This window comes from Hyperolius riggenbachi, chromosome 9 (genome assembly GCF_040937935.1).
Source record: "Hyperolius riggenbachi isolate aHypRig1 chromosome 9, aHypRig1.pri, whole genome shotgun sequence".
NCBI classification, from domain to species: domain Eukaryota; kingdom Metazoa; phylum Chordata; class Amphibia; order Anura; family Hyperoliidae; genus Hyperolius; species Hyperolius riggenbachi.
Genome location: NC_090654.1, coordinates 44,307,813 through 44,324,623, shown reverse-complemented (window position 1 = coordinate 44,324,623; position 16,811 = coordinate 44,307,813). Strand labels below are relative to the sequence as shown.

General features: G+C 45.1%; 1 protein-coding gene across 3 annotated transcripts in view; it reads left to right on the top strand.

Moving 5' to 3' along the window:
- The first annotated feature begins 9,668 nt into the window (after window positions 1-9,668).
- The window catches only part of KLHDC8B (kelch domain containing 8B), a 199,627-nt gene continuing 192,484 nt past the window's right edge, over window positions 9,669-16,811 (top strand). The window contains exon 1 of one of the 3 annotated variants that reach the window (XM_068252617.1): window positions 9,669-9,891. The gene's annotated coding sequence lies outside the window, so the exon portion shown is untranslated. Of the gene's footprint in view, window positions 9,892-9,912; window positions 10,125-16,811 lie in introns of those variants that run through there. The other 2 variants (XM_068252619.1, XM_068252618.1) reach the window with 2 other exon arrangements.

The window sequence follows — 16,811 nt, the reverse complement described above, 5'->3', positions numbered from 1 at the left end:
TTTACTGGCATTTATTAAAACAAATGCAACACACGTTATGCAAATGACATAGTGGTCCATTTCGCTGTATATCGCAATTGCACTATTTTACGCTAACGTACATTCATCTTCAAGATGCTAAATTATGGGGCTAGAGACACCATCTTCAGAGGCCCCATTAAGTACAAAAATGTGCAATTATCCTTCTCTTTATGCCCCCGAAGCCAGACTTACATGCAGAACCTCTGTTGTATAGCAAGCCTATAGCTTTTAGATTAACAGCGCCACATCAGCCCAACATGCAGACAGCCTGTTTCAGACTTTTGGTCCTCATCAGTGCATGGCAGGGATTGATATGGCTCTATGGGATAGAGCTTGGACCAGCACAACAAAATACACAAGCAGCTCGGGGTGACCCAGAACAACTAGGAAAGTATACGGGACTAAAAGAAACCGAAAAGCCCTCCTAATTAAAAGCAATGCTCAGTGTAATTTGCCTTCTTAAAATGTACGTGTTTGCGATAATTCAGATTTAAGTGAGCAACTGTGACTACCCACAATGCATCTCCACTGAATATGCAAATTGTGTTTTATGCATATAAAAAAGTAAACATGAGGTTATTTTAGTAATGTACACAGCTGAATTGAGGAGACTGTTAAAGGACTTACAAGGCCAAATGTCCCCCCCCCCCCAAAAAAAAGTTAGATACCTGCATAACTTTGGAGGACATGGAGGACACCGTCTCCGCCGGGTCCCCGCCGCTCACGACCCCACGGCCAGGGCCGGGCTCTTTTGCCTGCATAAAGATGGCCACCGGTGCTGGCCGCGGCTGCGCACTCCGCATAGCCGCTAGTGTGGCTGCGCAGCTCTAGGGCCAGCCCCCGATCCACGCTACAGGAAACAGCCTGTTGTGTGGATCAGGGGGTTGGCCCTAGAGCTGCGCAGCCGCACTAGCGGCTATGCGGAGTGCGCAGCCGCGGCCATCTTTATGCAGGCAAGAGAGCCCGACCCTGGCTGTGGGGTCGTGAGCCGTTCGGGGGGGCCATGAGCGGCGGGGACCCGGCGGAACGGCATGGAGGGCGCGGACGGCGTCCTCCAAAGTTATGCAGGTATCTAACTTTTTTTTTGGGGGGGGGGGGGGGACGACATTTGGCCTCGTAAGTTCTTTAAAAAAAAACAAAAACAAAAAAACAATAAAATAATGATTTTATTTTAAGATATGAGTAGATAAAGATATTACATTTTAGTAATTTTTTTTAGTCGTTTTGCTTTGCCAGCCAAGTAGACCGAACAATCCACTCTGACAGCCTCACACTGAAGTGAAGTTTTCCTGGGAGGAGTCTAGGATATTTCTGGGTGGAGACTGGTAAGGAAATGTGGTTTGGTTAATTTATTTTGGGCCAGGAATTTTGACCCGTCTATGTGACATTTCTGTGTCATTAGACATCAGCTGTCATCTGTCCCTAGGGGAATCGTCTGCTAATATTTCCCATCCTGTGCATATACAGCAAACTTGTGCGGAAAGCTGAAGAAACAGATTTCTATGCAGTCCAAGAAACTTTAAGCACCCTCAAAACTTGTCACAATTAAAGCCCGAATTGAGACTCAGAAATATTTAATGTATATAAGTTGCATTCATTTAACAATGGACAAAGTTTTGTACATTTTTGCCATAAAATTATTGAAACTACCAGACTGGTTGACTCCGACCTTGTTACTGTAGCTCCTTGTTGACACTGATATAAAGCAGATCGACTGACTCCACCCACCTCCTTCCTGTGTCGAAGTAGATTAACTCTTAGTGACCAGCCCTGCAGCTGATTCTCCTCCCTGCTTAACCACTTCCCAACCAAGTTTTTATCCCCTTAAAGACCAGAGCAATGTTCACATCACGCTCCTCCCATTCATTTGCCAATAACTTTATCATTACTTATCACAGTGAAATGATCTATATTTCGTTTTATTCTCAACAATTTTTATTTTTTTGAAAACAATTTATTGGGGTTTTTTTGTAACAAGTAAAAAAACATACATTAACAATGTACAACCCCGTGGTCTCCCTGGGCTTGGCACAGCCCCAGTAGATTAAAAAAAGAGTTTTTATTCACCACAAATTAGGCTTTCCTTGGGTGGTACTGTTTGCTAAGAATTATTTTATTTTATATATATTTTATTAGCGAATAAGAAAACAAATTTAAAAAAATCATTAGCTCTCAGTTTTCAGCCATTATAGATTTAAAATAATATGTGTTATGGTAAAACCCACATGTTTTATTTGCCCATTTGTCCCATTTATTACAATGTTTAAATTATGTGTCCCTAGTACAATGTATGGCGATAATATTTTATTTGGAAATAAAGGTGTATTTTTTCCGTTCAGTGTTTTTTTTTTTTTTTTTTTTTATACTATATCAATAATTACAAGCCTTTATTTATAAAAATAACAGTGATATAACTGCATGACATACTGTTCATATTAAAAAAGTGCCTAATGTAACTATTTATGTTTTTTTTAATGATGTAATTTTCTTTTTGTTTACAAGTGTTTTATTTTGGTAACTATGGGGTAGGAGTAAAAGGAGTTAAAATTAATAAAAATGTATGTGTTTTTCTATATAATAGTGTATGCGGGTGCATTTTTACTTTTTGGCCACAAGATGGCACTACACTTAATTCCTGAGTACTGTGAACAGTACACAGGAGGAAAGTGTTGTATGTTTCACTTTCACTTTGTGAATGAAAGCCGGCATCTTGCTGTCTACCACACACACCATACAATCTTGCAAAAAATTGATCAGAAATTTCAGCCACTCCTGATATAGAAAACAACAAACAAAAAAAAATAAAAAAGGAAAAACAGGGAAATCCAATTGGAAAATTCACTCAAATTAAAAAAACATTTTTTCGATTTTTCTGTAGAAACAACAGGTTTTTTTTTTTTATCAAATTGCTGTCAAATCTGATCAATTAATTGTATCATGTGTGGCCACCCTAAAAGAATAATCCTAAACTCAGATCAACAGAATGATCGTTCATCGTTGATCTTTGACACCATTAATGGTACCTGATCGATCATATGGTTGATTGTTCTGGAAATTGTACCGTTAGGGCCTGTTTCCCCTCAGTTTGAATACACAGAGTTTCCCCACATGCGTCACAAATGGAGTAACGCCGCCTATTCAGCCAATAGCTTTCCTTCCGAAACGCATGCCTGTGTGATTCTTGAAGGCATGGAGGTTTTTTTTGAAGCACTCATCCAAATCCCTATAGTCATATATGGCAGCATGGCTATAGCGATTCAGCTGCAGCTTTGCAGCACCACAGGTTCCCACGTCCGATTCGGGAAGCTGAACCCAGTGGAACTCAGCCCTTAATGGGCACCTTGAGGTGTAACTGTCGGGCATAAAATTAAAAATCAATTCTTTATGTTTATCTGGTAAACGAGTAATAAGGTTGCTAACCGGGCAATCCAAAATTACTTTTCTTTTTGATAAATTATCATTTCCTAGTTTATCTGGCTCTAATTTGGTACATTGCTGCTCAAAGGAAGTTGCAGGGCATGCTGGGTTGTCTTTTTTTTTGCTTCTTTATTTCCCCTCAGATTTAACTAATGCAGCCTGATTGGCTGAAGCCGTTTTCCCTCCTGTTTTCCCCTCCCACACCTCTGTTCCTCCCTGATTGGCCAATATTTCTCATGCTGAGACAATGCACTTTCTACTGCAGAGCTGGGTGGGAGTACCTGAAGAGTGGAAGGAGGGTGGGCGATACATACACAATCAGGCAGAGGAGAGTAAGGAAGGAAATGACATCAGGATTGGCTTCAAGATAGACACAGTAAAAATGGAGAATCCTAAGAAGGATTTTCTCCTTTTTTACTATAGAAAAATCACTAAACATCAAAACATGGACAGTGCAATACACGTGTTATGTAAGTAGAGCAAGTATTTGTCTACTTATATATGTGGAGATAGTATGGCTGACAGCTCCTCCTTTAAGGCCTGAGAAACACCGCAGATCGATTTTTGATCACTCAGCGCTGCATCTGCGTTTTTTAATTTTTTTTTTAAATCCACTTCCGTTGACTTGAATAAAAATTGTGTTAATATTGTTGCAAAATCGCATAAAAATTGTGGCAAAATCGCAGTGGTTGCCTTTTTTTTTTTTTAAAAACCACAATTGCGCTAATTTTGCCACACTTTTACAGTGATTTTAATGCAAGTCAATGGGAGCATTTTTTTTAAAAATGCAGCACTAACATGACGGATCAAGAAGCGATCTGCAGTGTGTCTCAGGCCTGAGTCTGATTGCTTAACAGTTTCCCCTTCATTGGTTGGTCTGCACAATCATTTCAGATCGATTGCAACAATTAGATCAGACAGTTGATGGTTCGCGAAACTGGATTGTTAATGGGCACTAGGGATGGCAATGCTTGGGAGAACTCCTGGAGAAGCATGTGATCAGTTTGATCAGCTGATAGATTTGTAAGGTTCTGAATTGTTGTGATGACTTCCTGGTTTAACACATGATCATGACCAGCAAATCAGAACCTATCTATCAGCTGACCACATGCTTTTCCATGAGTTCTCCTAAGAATTGCCATCCCTAATGGGCACCTTTACCAAATCTAAGTAGTAGAAGTGTAAGCCGTATGAAATTGCTTGCACCGGGCTCCGGCTGAGTGGAATCCACCAGACACTGACTCAGATGAAATTATCAAAGATTTATTCGCAACCAAACAGTGGTCACGGCAGTTGTTATCAGCCAAAAACACTTCAATGTCAAAACACACCTCCCTTGCACATCAAAGGTCAATAATACACAATATCTAATCTTCACAGTCGGTGCACCGGTAAAAAGTGCAGAAGGAAACGGTTAGTTACACAGAAATTATAGTGAGCTACAATAGGTCTTCTTGTACAACAATCAACCACTTTACAGCATATACAGATCACAGTACCGTTGTTGGACGTGGGCTGAGGAAAGGGCCGGTCTACTGAGCAATTCAGTCCAATACCTAATCAGTTCTCAGTCCCTTGCAACCAAGTCCAAGCTATATTGCTCAGCAAAACCTTGGGGGACACTTGTGACAGTTCGCAATATGGTACTGAATAGATGACAGTTCGTTGGTTGGTCCAATCAGGACATTCACCTTGCTCCAAGATCTTTTAGACTCTTTAGGTTGTATTTGTAGCACTCAACACACTTTACTCTTAATACCCCCCCTCTGGATTGGGCTCCCCAAAACAACAAACAAAATAAAATATAAATCAAATAATCAAAAAGGTTTAAAGCAAAATAAAGATAAACAAAATAAAGTATAAAGTGACCGATGCACCCCTCTATACCATCAACACCAACCTCCTACAATAGAACTCACTTTAAGTGCACTTTGACTTTAAGGCTGAATAAGCTCTGAACTTTGTAACGTTGCAACAACTGTATTCCAACACAGTTGACTCTGTATCTTGATCAGGTATCACCTGGTATCTCCTGCAGTATACTTTAGTGTCACAAGATGCAATGTAACTCCTCCACTTCCACTTAGCTTTGTAATACTGACAGGTTCTCTTTAGATATCAGACTCTTTGTAATTATCCACTTTGTCCTCCTTGACGTATAAAAACGTCAAGGAGGACAGGCGCGCTCCCGCGCGCTCCCGCGGCCGATCGCGCGCGTGCACGCGCACTCCCGGCCGCGGAGTCGGTAGCCACGGAATCAATTTATCGGGCTATGGAGCCCGATCATTGATTCCCCTCCCCCGCTGAAAAAGCGACAGCTTCTCTCGGAAGCTTCGCTCTTTCTGAAGCTGTGTCTCTCTAAGCGTACATTGTACGCTTAGAGTGACGTCATGTAAAAAAAATCGAGATTGCCATCTTGTGGCCAAAAAGTAAAACTACAAGAAAATCCTCAAAAACATTACAATACACCAATATTTCCCCAAATTAAACACTTTTATATCCCACCCTCCCAAAAATGCCCACATAAAATGTTTAATAAAAAAAAACAAAAAAAAACATTACTATAAAAAAAAAAAAAAACATAAATATTTACCTAAGGGTCTAAACTTTTTAAATATCTATGTAAAGATGAAATATTTCTCTCTATTTTTTTTTTTATAAGCTTGTAAATAGTGATGTATGCAAAACGGAAAAAATGCTCTTTTATTTCCAAATAAAATATTGTCGCGATACATTGTGATAGGGACATAATTTAAATGGTGAAATAACCGTGACAAATGGGCAATAACAATACGTGGGTTTTAATTATGGAGGCATGTATTATTTTAAAACTATAATGGCCGAAAACTGACAAATAATGAATTTTTTCATTTTTTTTCTTATTCTTCCTGTTAAAATGCATTTACAGTAAAGTGGCTCTTAGCAAAATGTACCCCCCAAAGAAAGCCGAATTGGTGGCGGAAAAAACAAGATATAGATCAGTTCATTGTGATAAGTAGTGATAAAGTTATAGGCTAATGAATGGGAGGTGAACATTGCTCGGATGCATAAGGTGAAAACGACTGAGATGTTAAGTGGTTAAGCAGAACACATCAACATATGAAGTTTAACTCTTGACTTGAAACGGACTTGACAGGAACAATGTCTCTATGTAACAGGACCATATGCAAGCGTGGGCTGTGTCAGCTCAGCAGGGTACTCTATGGAGGCTATGAATGTCTCTCAGTGGCACTAGGGCCTGGACTTTTTATAATCAATAACAACTTGTCTCACTTTATATCAGCAGCTTTCTTCTGCATAAACAACTGTATTCTCAGCACAAAGTCTCTGTGACTGTACACCACTCTCACATAGGCACTAGGCAATCTTTAGCAATACCACTCAGGGATACAATTTGGGCCTATCCTGGTTTTAGGTTGCTATCATCAGCAAGTGACGCTGGCCACTGGCTACCAACTGTACACATTTTATGGCTTAGATTTGGCTCTCAGGCCTATACTCATCTGACTACGAATGTCTTAAGGTCAATCCGGGTATGCCGCTCCATCCTCCGGGTAGTGTCCGGCCGACTGCCGCTGTCCTTACTGCTCGAGTGTGTCTTTCACTGGATGGCCGCCGGGTCCCCCTAGCTTCCGGGCGACTGCTATGGCCTTTCTATGCGCTGGTCTGGCCTCCAACCCTGCTCCGCACCGCTTGCTCCTGCTCAAGTCCTCTCTCCTCCACGTTTTCTCCGTCTCTCTCTCTTGGCTCCAACTAGTTCCCTCCAGTTTCACTTTTTTAGACCCTCCCCCCTGCGCTGTATCTCTCTGACAGGCCGTGCGGGGCTCTGGAAAGTCCCAGCAAATTCCCCTAATTTGCATACTGTGGTCACTTGGCAACTGGTTATGCAACCTTTCCTTCGCATACTGGCCCTTCTCATGCGCCGTTTTGGTTCTAGCAGCATGATACTTAGGCCCCGTTCACACTTAATCAGTGTGTATGCGTTAGTGTGCGTTAGTATGCGGTTTTTCCATATCAGTGCATTGGGAAGAAGATTTCAGTTAAAACGCGTTAAGTGTGAAAGGTGCCATAGGAAAACATGGACATTACTTTGAAAATCAGTTTTCTTTCCCTTTTAACTGAGAACAGCTGATTAAGTGTAAGGGCCCATTTCCACTATCGCGAATTCGCATGCAAATTCGCATAGCAATACAAGTGAATGGGACGGTTTCCACTTGTCAGGATTCCTTTGCGTTTTTCTGTGCAGAAAAAATTCGCATGGCAGAGCCATCAGAATTTGCATACCGCATACCGCTATGTGAATCGCATACAATGTATTTAATAGGAAATTCGCATGAGGTTTGGGTATGCGAATTTTCATGCGAATTCGCATAGAAACAATGGAAAAGCACACCAGCACTGCCATGGTTAAATTTGCATACATTGTCATCCATGCGAATTTGCATGAAAATTCGCATAGACCCGCATGCGAAATTCGCATCCGCATGCGAATTTTTACCGCGGCGATTCGCACCGCACAAGTGGAAATGCAGCCTTAAAGGGCCCTTAGTCTTAAAGGCGCCACACACATAGTAATGCTTTAGTAATCTATAACCCTCTTTTGGAGGGGTTACAGAAGGGTAAATTAAGTGAATATATATACTTTGCATTGATACTTTATGTAGTTCCTCATATTACATACAAATGGGTGCATTGGACAAAAGCGATAGGGATAATGAGGCTGTCATATTTTTTTCCTTTTAAAAAATGCATACTGCCTGGTTTTACTGCTGATCCTCTGCCTTCAATACTCTTAGCCATAGACCCTGAACAAGCATGCAGCAGATCAGGTGCTCTGACTGAAGTCTGACTGAATTAGCTGCATGCTTGTTTCAAGTATGTGATTCAGACACTATTGTAGCCAAAGACATCAGCAGGGCTGCCAGGCAACTGGTATTGCTTAAAGGAAATAAGTATGGAAGTCTCACTTTAGGTTCCCTTTAACCTCTCTGCGACCACCTAACCCCGAATGGCGGCTGCAAAGTTGCTCTGTTGTTCCTCCACGACACCATATGGCGTTATCTCGCAAGGAGCGAAAATAGACGAGAGCTCGCATGAGCAAACAGACGGCCGCAGTGATCAGCCTGCCAGTGGCTGATTAGCGCTGGCAGGCTGTGTTTTGTATTTATTTAAAAAAAAATGTATATAGCGCTTACATCTTGTGCAGCGCTGTACAGAGTATATTGTCTTGTCGCTAACTGTCCCTCTGATGGCCTTAAAATCTAATCCCTGCCATAGCCAAATGTATTTACGTGGTGAATGGTAAATTTAGGGGGGAACGGGGGAGGGAGAGGGGAGATTAAAAAAAAAGTAAGTCTTTTTTTAATAAAAAATAAATCAAAATAGCAGCAGCAATCAGATACCACCAAAAGAAAGCTCTATTAGTGAGATGAAAAGGAGGTAATATTCATTTGGGTGCTAAGTTGTATGACTGTGCAATAAACCGTTAAAGTTGTGAAGTGCCGAATTGTAAAAAATGACCTGGTCACTAGGGGGGTATAAGCCTCTGGTCCTTAAGTGGTTAAAGGACATCTGAAATAAGAGGGATATTTATTTTCTTTAAAACAATGCCAGTTGCCTGGTCGTCATGCTGATCTTTCTGGCATCAGTAGTGTCTGACTATACACACCTGAAACAAGCATGGGTCTAATCTAGTCAGACTTTAGTCAGAAACACCTGATCTGCATGCTTGTGCAGGGTCTATGGCTACAAGTATTAGAACCAGAGAATCAGCAGGACTGCCCCCAATTTGCATTGTTTAAGGGGAACTGAAGAGAGAGGTATATGGAGGCTGCCATGTTTATTTCCTTTTAAGCAATACCAGCTGCCTGGCAGCCCTGCTGATCCACTGCCTCTAGTACTATTAGCCATAGCCCCTGAACAAGCATGCAGCAGATCAGGTGTTTCAGACTTTAAAGTCAGATCTGACAAGATTAGCTGCATGCTTGTTTCTGGTGTTATTCAGATACTACTGCAGAGAAATAGACCAGCAGGGCTGCCAGGCAACTGGTATTGCTTAAAAGGAAATAAATATGGCAGCCTCCGTATACCTCTTACTTCTGGTGTCCTTTAATTCCATGGAGAGAGTGTGAAGGCTAGAGGAAACTAGAAGGAAAAATAAATGAGAGGGAGAGAGAGAGAGCGCGAGAGAGGGAGAGATGGAGGGGGGAGAAGGAGGAGGCTCTCTGAGTGACTTAGATAAAACGTGGAAAGCAGCGAGGGCTGAACATCATGCTAGAGTCTATTCTTTCCTCCAACCTTTATGGAGTCAGCTGGTCAGATCCCTGCTACCTGCTCAGCAGCAGCCCGTCCTGTGACCGCTGACCGTCCACCCCTGGAATACTACAGCTCCACACCAGAGGCAGAAGTTCCCCCTGTTGCAAGTGATCAGCAAAGTCCTGGCTCTGACACAAGGTAATTTTCGCCTGATTAATTGCTGTGCAGAAGATGGAGTGATGGCAGTCGCACCGGCGGGGATGGAGATGCTGCTGGCAGAGTGGGGCAGGTGGATGGCAGGAGAACGGTTATATCATTCAGAAGGATGAGGGTTTCGGAGCATCAGGAACGAGACCTTCAAAGCCTGGAATCCCCTCTGGAGTTGCACTCCGTACCGTAAGTGCGAGGAGGAGATGAAGGAGCACAGCTGGGTACGCTATGTGGAGCTCTCAAGCTGCTGGGGAACTACAAGCCCCATTTCCAGAAGGAATGAGCATAGTCCTGGGGGTTTCAGTCCCTCTGAGGTTGTTTTGGAAGTTGGGCAATGTGGACAGTTACGGTGTTAGGGGTGGAGGACACGACAAGTTGGCTTCGGTTTCTTTTTCAACACTTTTCCAATCAGTAATGAATAGCCCGTGTATCTGAGGGAGTTAAAGGGAACCTAAACTGAGAAGGATATGGATTTTTCCTTTTAAAAGAAATACCAGTTGCCTGACTCTCCTGCTGATCCTGTGTCTCTAATACTTTTAGCCACAGCCCCTGAACAAGCATGCAGATCAGGTGCTCTGAGTCTGACTGAAGTCAGACTGGATTAGCTGCATCCTTGTTTCAGGTGTGTGATTCAACCACCACTACAGCCAAAGAGATCAGCAGGACTGCCAGGCAACTGGTATTGTTTAAAAGGAAACATCCATATCCCTCTCAGTTTAGGTTCCCTTTAAATGATACCTTAGCTCTCAAAAAATTTAAATGTCACGACTAGGCATGTCACGACTACGTAGTGAGCTGAGCACACGCAGAGCGATCCCGGCCAGGGGCGTGCAATCAAGCATGTGTACCGTCAGACAGCGCCTGCGTACTGCTTACCAACCCTGGCCGACTGAGAAGTAGCCCCGGGAGGGACACGGAGAAGAACGAGGGAGCAGTGGGCATGAGAACAGCGTGCTACACATGCCTGCTTCTCCAGTTTTGAAATTTTTTTAGAGCTTAGGTATCCTTTAAAGCTGTAGGATAGTCCATTTTTCTCATTTAGTCTCGACTGGGCTAAAATAATGTACCCTTCATCCAATAACCTTGGGCTGAGATTGGGATGTAATGACTAATGTGAAATAGGAGTCTTCTTATGTGATGGAGCAGTTGGTAGGGCATTCAGAGAGATGTCTACAAGTGTCAGAAAAGAATGTGTTTGTCAGTGTGTTTATCTATATACACCTGTGTGTGTTCGTGTGTATGTGTGTTTACGTGTGTGTCAGTCTGTGTGTTTGTCCGTGTGTGTGTCTGTTGTTTACGTGTGTGACTTTAAATCTAGTCACTGGTTCAAAGAAACGTCCCCTGGACATTGTATGTCTTCCAGATGCTCCATATTGACCTCTTGTACACTATAAGCTATTGATTAATACTGTTCTGTTATCAGTCGGGCTGGTCGTCAATGCACATTATTCAGATCAGATGCCCATGCAAATTTAATGCATGCATTGTGTAGGAGGTATCGTAGGCTTTCTTTGATGTCTGGTTTTTGAAAGAGATTTTCAGTTTTCATAAAATAATTGATTGTAATGTTCCCCTGATTTCTGCACTTCCTGTGTGTGAAACTCACGTCTGAGGTAAGCGGTTTTACCAGTGACCTGGGTTTCTGCCCCGCCCCCTCAGTGTGCCGAATGAACTGTGCTTTGTGCACACAGTGCCTGCCCACACAGCAGACGCTACGCTCATACTTCTACCTTTTTGTTGCCTGAAATGATCATTTGTGATTGTTTCAGATGACAGTTTTGGAACAACCACTGTACAAACATGCTGCTCAGTTACTCCACACTCCGTGGCGCTCAGTAGCAGTCCTTGGGCTAGACTCCCTAATACTGCCTACTGAGCGTGCCCTAGTGGCTGCAGCTGAGCCTGCCAGGAGAAAAGCGCAATTAAGGGCTGGTGCACACCAAGAGCGCTTCTGAGTGCTTTTAAAAACACCATTGCTTTGAAAAACCCTTGGCTAATGTAATTGAATGAGATGAAGCGCACCAGAGCGATGAGCTTTTTTCTCAAAGGCAAACGTGGGTCCTGCAAAATTTTTGCTGATTTCTGAGGTGATTCAGCCTCAATGTTAAGTATAGGAAAGTGGAAAATCTCTCTGAAAAGCACTAAAACAGAGCAATTTTCAAGTGTTTTTGTTACAGAAGCTACTACTGTAGCTTGTTTGTTCTGTAACAAAAAATAACAAACGCTACACTAAAACGCTCCAAAAATCACTAGGCATGATTAGAAAATCGCTAGGTGCATTCCTAGGATTGCCTAGGAAAATCACTTCAAAAAGCGCTGAGCGTTTGCGATTGCGCTTTTTGGTGTGCACTGGCCCTTAGTGTTATTTGTCTTGTCTTGTCCTTAGTAAGGGGGTGGAAAATAAGTTTCCTCAAAAACAAGAACTGGTCCTTGGTGGTCCAAACAAAGGATCAAGAATGGTCGGAATTGCTGATTTCCGATACCGCGGAAATTCCGCCAATGTAGATTTCCGCTACCGCTGTTTTCCATTGGTATTTAGCAGTATTCCAACGGCATTCTGATTTCCGCGGATTTCCGTTTTCCACGGAAAATTCCGCTTACCGCACTACAAATCCTCATTCTCTGATTGGCTGATTCATTCCGAGTCTTCTGATTGGCTTAAAATTACCGATTATCAATATAGCGAAAATGTCCGACAAATTCCGCACACTAATTTCCGTGTACCGCATTCCGATGCAGAAATGTGATTTCTGATCGGAAATGTCCTTTCTGCAGAATCGGAATGAGCATGCCTACAAACGATCGCTAACGACCATCTCAACAATGCTTGATTGTCAAGGTGTCAGCTGCTATGGGGCCTGTAGCCAAGGAAGGGGGGGGGGGGCAGTGGGCTCAGCCAGCTTTAAGCAGTTACATGGCAGGAAGTGCAGAGTTGTGAACGGAGCAATGATCTACCTTCCTCCTAGTGTCCTCGTATCCATGACTACAGTGCCCATTCTCTTCACGTGGGTAACATGGTGAGAGAGGGCACTGGGATAGACACAGGGATGCATAGAAAAGGTAGATCTTTGGTAGAGCCTGGAGATGTATGTCACTGCTCTCCACCCCCTGATTGCTACTCTGCATATGTGGGCCCGCTACCTATGCTTGGGGGGCTAATCTGGCTACCTATACTGTTGGGCTACCTATACTGGGGGTCTACCTATACTGTGGGGCTACCTATACTGGGGGGCTAGTCTGGCTACCTATACTGGGGGGCTAGTCTGGCTACTTATACTGGGGGGCTAGTCTGGCTACTTATACTGGGGGGCTACCTATACTGGGGGGCTATTCTGGCTACCTATACTGTGGCGCTACCTATACAGTAGGGCTAGTCTGGCTACCTATACTGGGGATCTAGTCTGGCAACTTACACTGCGGGGCTAGTCTGACTACTTATACTGGGGGGCTAGTTTGGCTACTTATACTGGAGGGTTAGTCTGGCTACTTATACTGGGGGGCTATTCTGGCTACTTATACTGGGGGGCTACCTATACTGGGGGGCTATTCTGGCTACCTATACTGTGGAGCTACCTATACAGTAGGGCTAGTCTGGCTACCTATACTGTAGAGCTACCTATACAGTAGGGCTAGTCTGGCTACCTATACTGTGGGGCTACCTATACTGGAGGGTTAGTCTGGCTACCTATGCTGGGGGGCTAGTCTGGCTACCTATACTGGAGGGTTAGTCTGGCTACCTATGCTGGGGGGCTAGTCTGGCTACTTATACTGGAGGGTTAGTCTGGCTACTTATACTGGGGAGCTACCTATACTGGGGGGCTATTCTGGCTACCTATACTGTGGGGCTACCTATACTGGAGGGTTAGTCTGGCTACCTATGCTGGGGAGCTAGTCTGGCAACTTACACTGGGGGGCTAGTCTGGCTACTTACACTGGGGGGCTAGTCTGGCAACTTACACTGGGGGGCTAGTCTGGCTACTTATACTGGGGGGCTAGTCTGGCTACCTATACTGGGGGGCTACCTATACTGGAGGGTTAGTCTGGCTACCTATACTGGGGAGGATACAGTGGCATAGCAATAGGGGATGCAGAGGTTGCGACGGCACCGGGGACCCTGAGCCAGAGAGGGCCCACTAGGGGCCCTCCTTCATCCCTCTGTCCCCACCCACATAGTGATGCTAATTCCCACCCATACCTCCCAACTTTTTGAGATACACTCCAGATACACTTTAATAACAAGGGCCGGGCCGAGGCAGAGGCAAGAGAGGCTCCAGCCTCAGGGCGCAGTGTAGGAGGGGGCGCACAACTCACTCAGCTATCATTCCCCTATTGTGTTTCAAGCAGAGAGAAATTAGAAAAGGGGATACATGGCAGTGACTGCAATCCAGATAACAAGAGGTTAAGGAGTTTGGAGGGGTTGGGGGCCCTGGGGCCCCTCTTATTCTAATAGCAATCAGTGTGTGATGGCTGGGGTGGGAGGGATGGAGGGGCGCACTGTCTCAGCCTTGGGTGCTGGAGGACCTTGTCCCGGCTCTGTTAATAACACACAGGGCTGCACCGCCCATGACGCGGGGTGACGCAGCTTCCTCAGGCGGAAGTGTGAGGGTGACGGTAGGCAGAATCAGGAATTGAAGAGTGCGCCTGGCCTTCCGCCGCCTGTCTATAATCACGACCACCTGGACATTGCACCCCCTAGCCCCTGCCTAACCTGTCAGCTGCCGCACTACAGCTACTACTAGCCTGCAATGATGACGGCTAGCCATGATGGTCAGTGAATCAGAGGGGGGGCATCCTCACAATCTTGCCTCAGTTGCAAAAAGTTTGCAAAAAGTCTACAACCGGCCCTGATAACACATTTATTGTACCTCGCTGCTGCAAAGGTTATCTAGTTAAATAAAATGTATTTTCCTTGTCTGATATACAGTATGTAGTAACAGAAGAAAAGCTGAAACAACCAAAAGTCCAAAGTCATTAAGTGGAGATATGCCCCCTGTATGTATTTAGAGAGTTTAGCCTGTTTAATTCCCCCTCATCTGTAACTAATTACCAATGTAATTTGATCTCTCAGCTGTGTTGCTTGGCTGCCACGGCAGAGCGGCTAATTGGTAAACAGAGGATGTTAACCATGTCTGCTTCCATGAAAGCAGGAAGTAGACACACTGCACATTTATTGCAAGATTTGTATCAGCTGTAACAGACATTTTTTTCTTTAAAGGTTATTATGCTGTTGCGTATCTTTTAGAGCAGAGAGGAAGTTCTGAGATCTTGTCCGCTTTAACATAGAATGCTGCTAGGCACAGTCAGGGAAGGGCATCCCGGTTTGCTCATTGAGTCTTTGTATCACATTTGTGTTTATGGTCTCTGAATTAATGGTCCGTTAAGCTTCCCTGGGCAGTTTATCCATCTCTTTGTGTATTTGTCTAATTATAGTACATGAATGATGGTCGTATCCCCTTCTAGCCCCTCCCTGGCTTCTGTTTCCTCTTCCGCACTACTTGTATAGTAAATAAAGTGGAAGTATAGGGGTGATGTTTTTCGTCAGTAGCAAGAACAAGAAAGATTGATATAGGGTTTTTTTTTTCCTTTTGGTGATTCTTGTACGGGCCAAGAATTCCTGGGCGAGAAGTAGGGAGAGACCGGGAGCCCAATGGTGCAGTATCGTCAGGAATAGGGAGGGAGGATAAACTTATATACCGGTAGATATATATTCACAAAGGTGGGTGGCAGCTCCTGCAGGGAATTAACCATCCCTGCTCGGTACTCCAGGTCCTGCTGGATACTGGACGGTCGCTCTCCTGTAGCCCTGCTTGGTACTTCAGGTCCTGCTGGATACTGGATGGTCGCTCTCCTGTAGCTCTGCTCGGTACTCCAGGTCCTGCTGGATACTGGATGGTCGATCTCCTGTAGCCCTGCTCGGTACTCCAGGTCCTGCTGGATACTGGATGGTCGCTCTCCTGTAGCCCTGCTCGGTGCTCCAGGTCCTGCTGGATACTGGACAGTCGCCCTCCTGTAGCCCTGCTCGGTACTCCAGGGCCTGCTGGATACTGGACGGTCGCTCTCCTGTAGCCCTGCTCGGTACTCCAGGTCCTGCTGGATACTGGACGGTCGCTCTCCTGTAGCCCTGCTCGGTACTCCAGGTCCTGCTGGATACTGGACGGTCGCTCTCCTGTAGCCCTGCTCGGTACTCCAGGGCTTGCTGGATACTGGATGGTCGCTCTCCTGTAGCCCTGCTCGGTACTCCAGGTCCTGCTGGATACTGGACAGTCGCTCTCCTGTAGCCCTGCTCAGTACTCCAGGTCCTGCTGGATACTGGACGGTCGCTCTCCTGTAGCCCTGCTCGGTACTCCAGGTCCTGCTGGATACTGGACGGTCGCTCTCCTGTAGCCCTGCTTGGTACTCCAGGTCCTGCTGGATACTGGATGGTCGCTCTCCTGTAGCTCTGCTCGGTACTCCAGGTCCTGCTGGATACTGGATGGTCGATCTCCTGTAGCCCTGCTCGGTACTCTAGGTCCTGCTGGATACTGGACAGTCGCCCTCCTGTAGCCCTGCTCGGTACTCCAGGGCCTGCTGGATACTGGACGGTCGCTCTCCTGTAGCCCTGCTCAGTACTCCAGGTCCTGCTGGATACTGGACGGTCGCTCTCCTGTAGCCCTGCTCGGTACTCCAGGTCCTGCTGGATACTGGACAGTCGCTCTCCTGTAGCCCTGCTCAGTACTCCAGGTCCTGCTGGATAATGGACGGTCGCTCTCCTGTAGCCCTGCTCGGTACTCCAGGGCTTGCTGGATACTGGACGGTCGCTCTCCTGTAGCCCTGCTCGGTACTCCAGGGCTTGCTGGATACTGGATGGTCGCTCTCCTGTAGCCCTGCTCGGTACTCCAGGTCCTGCTGGATACTGGACAGTCGCTCTC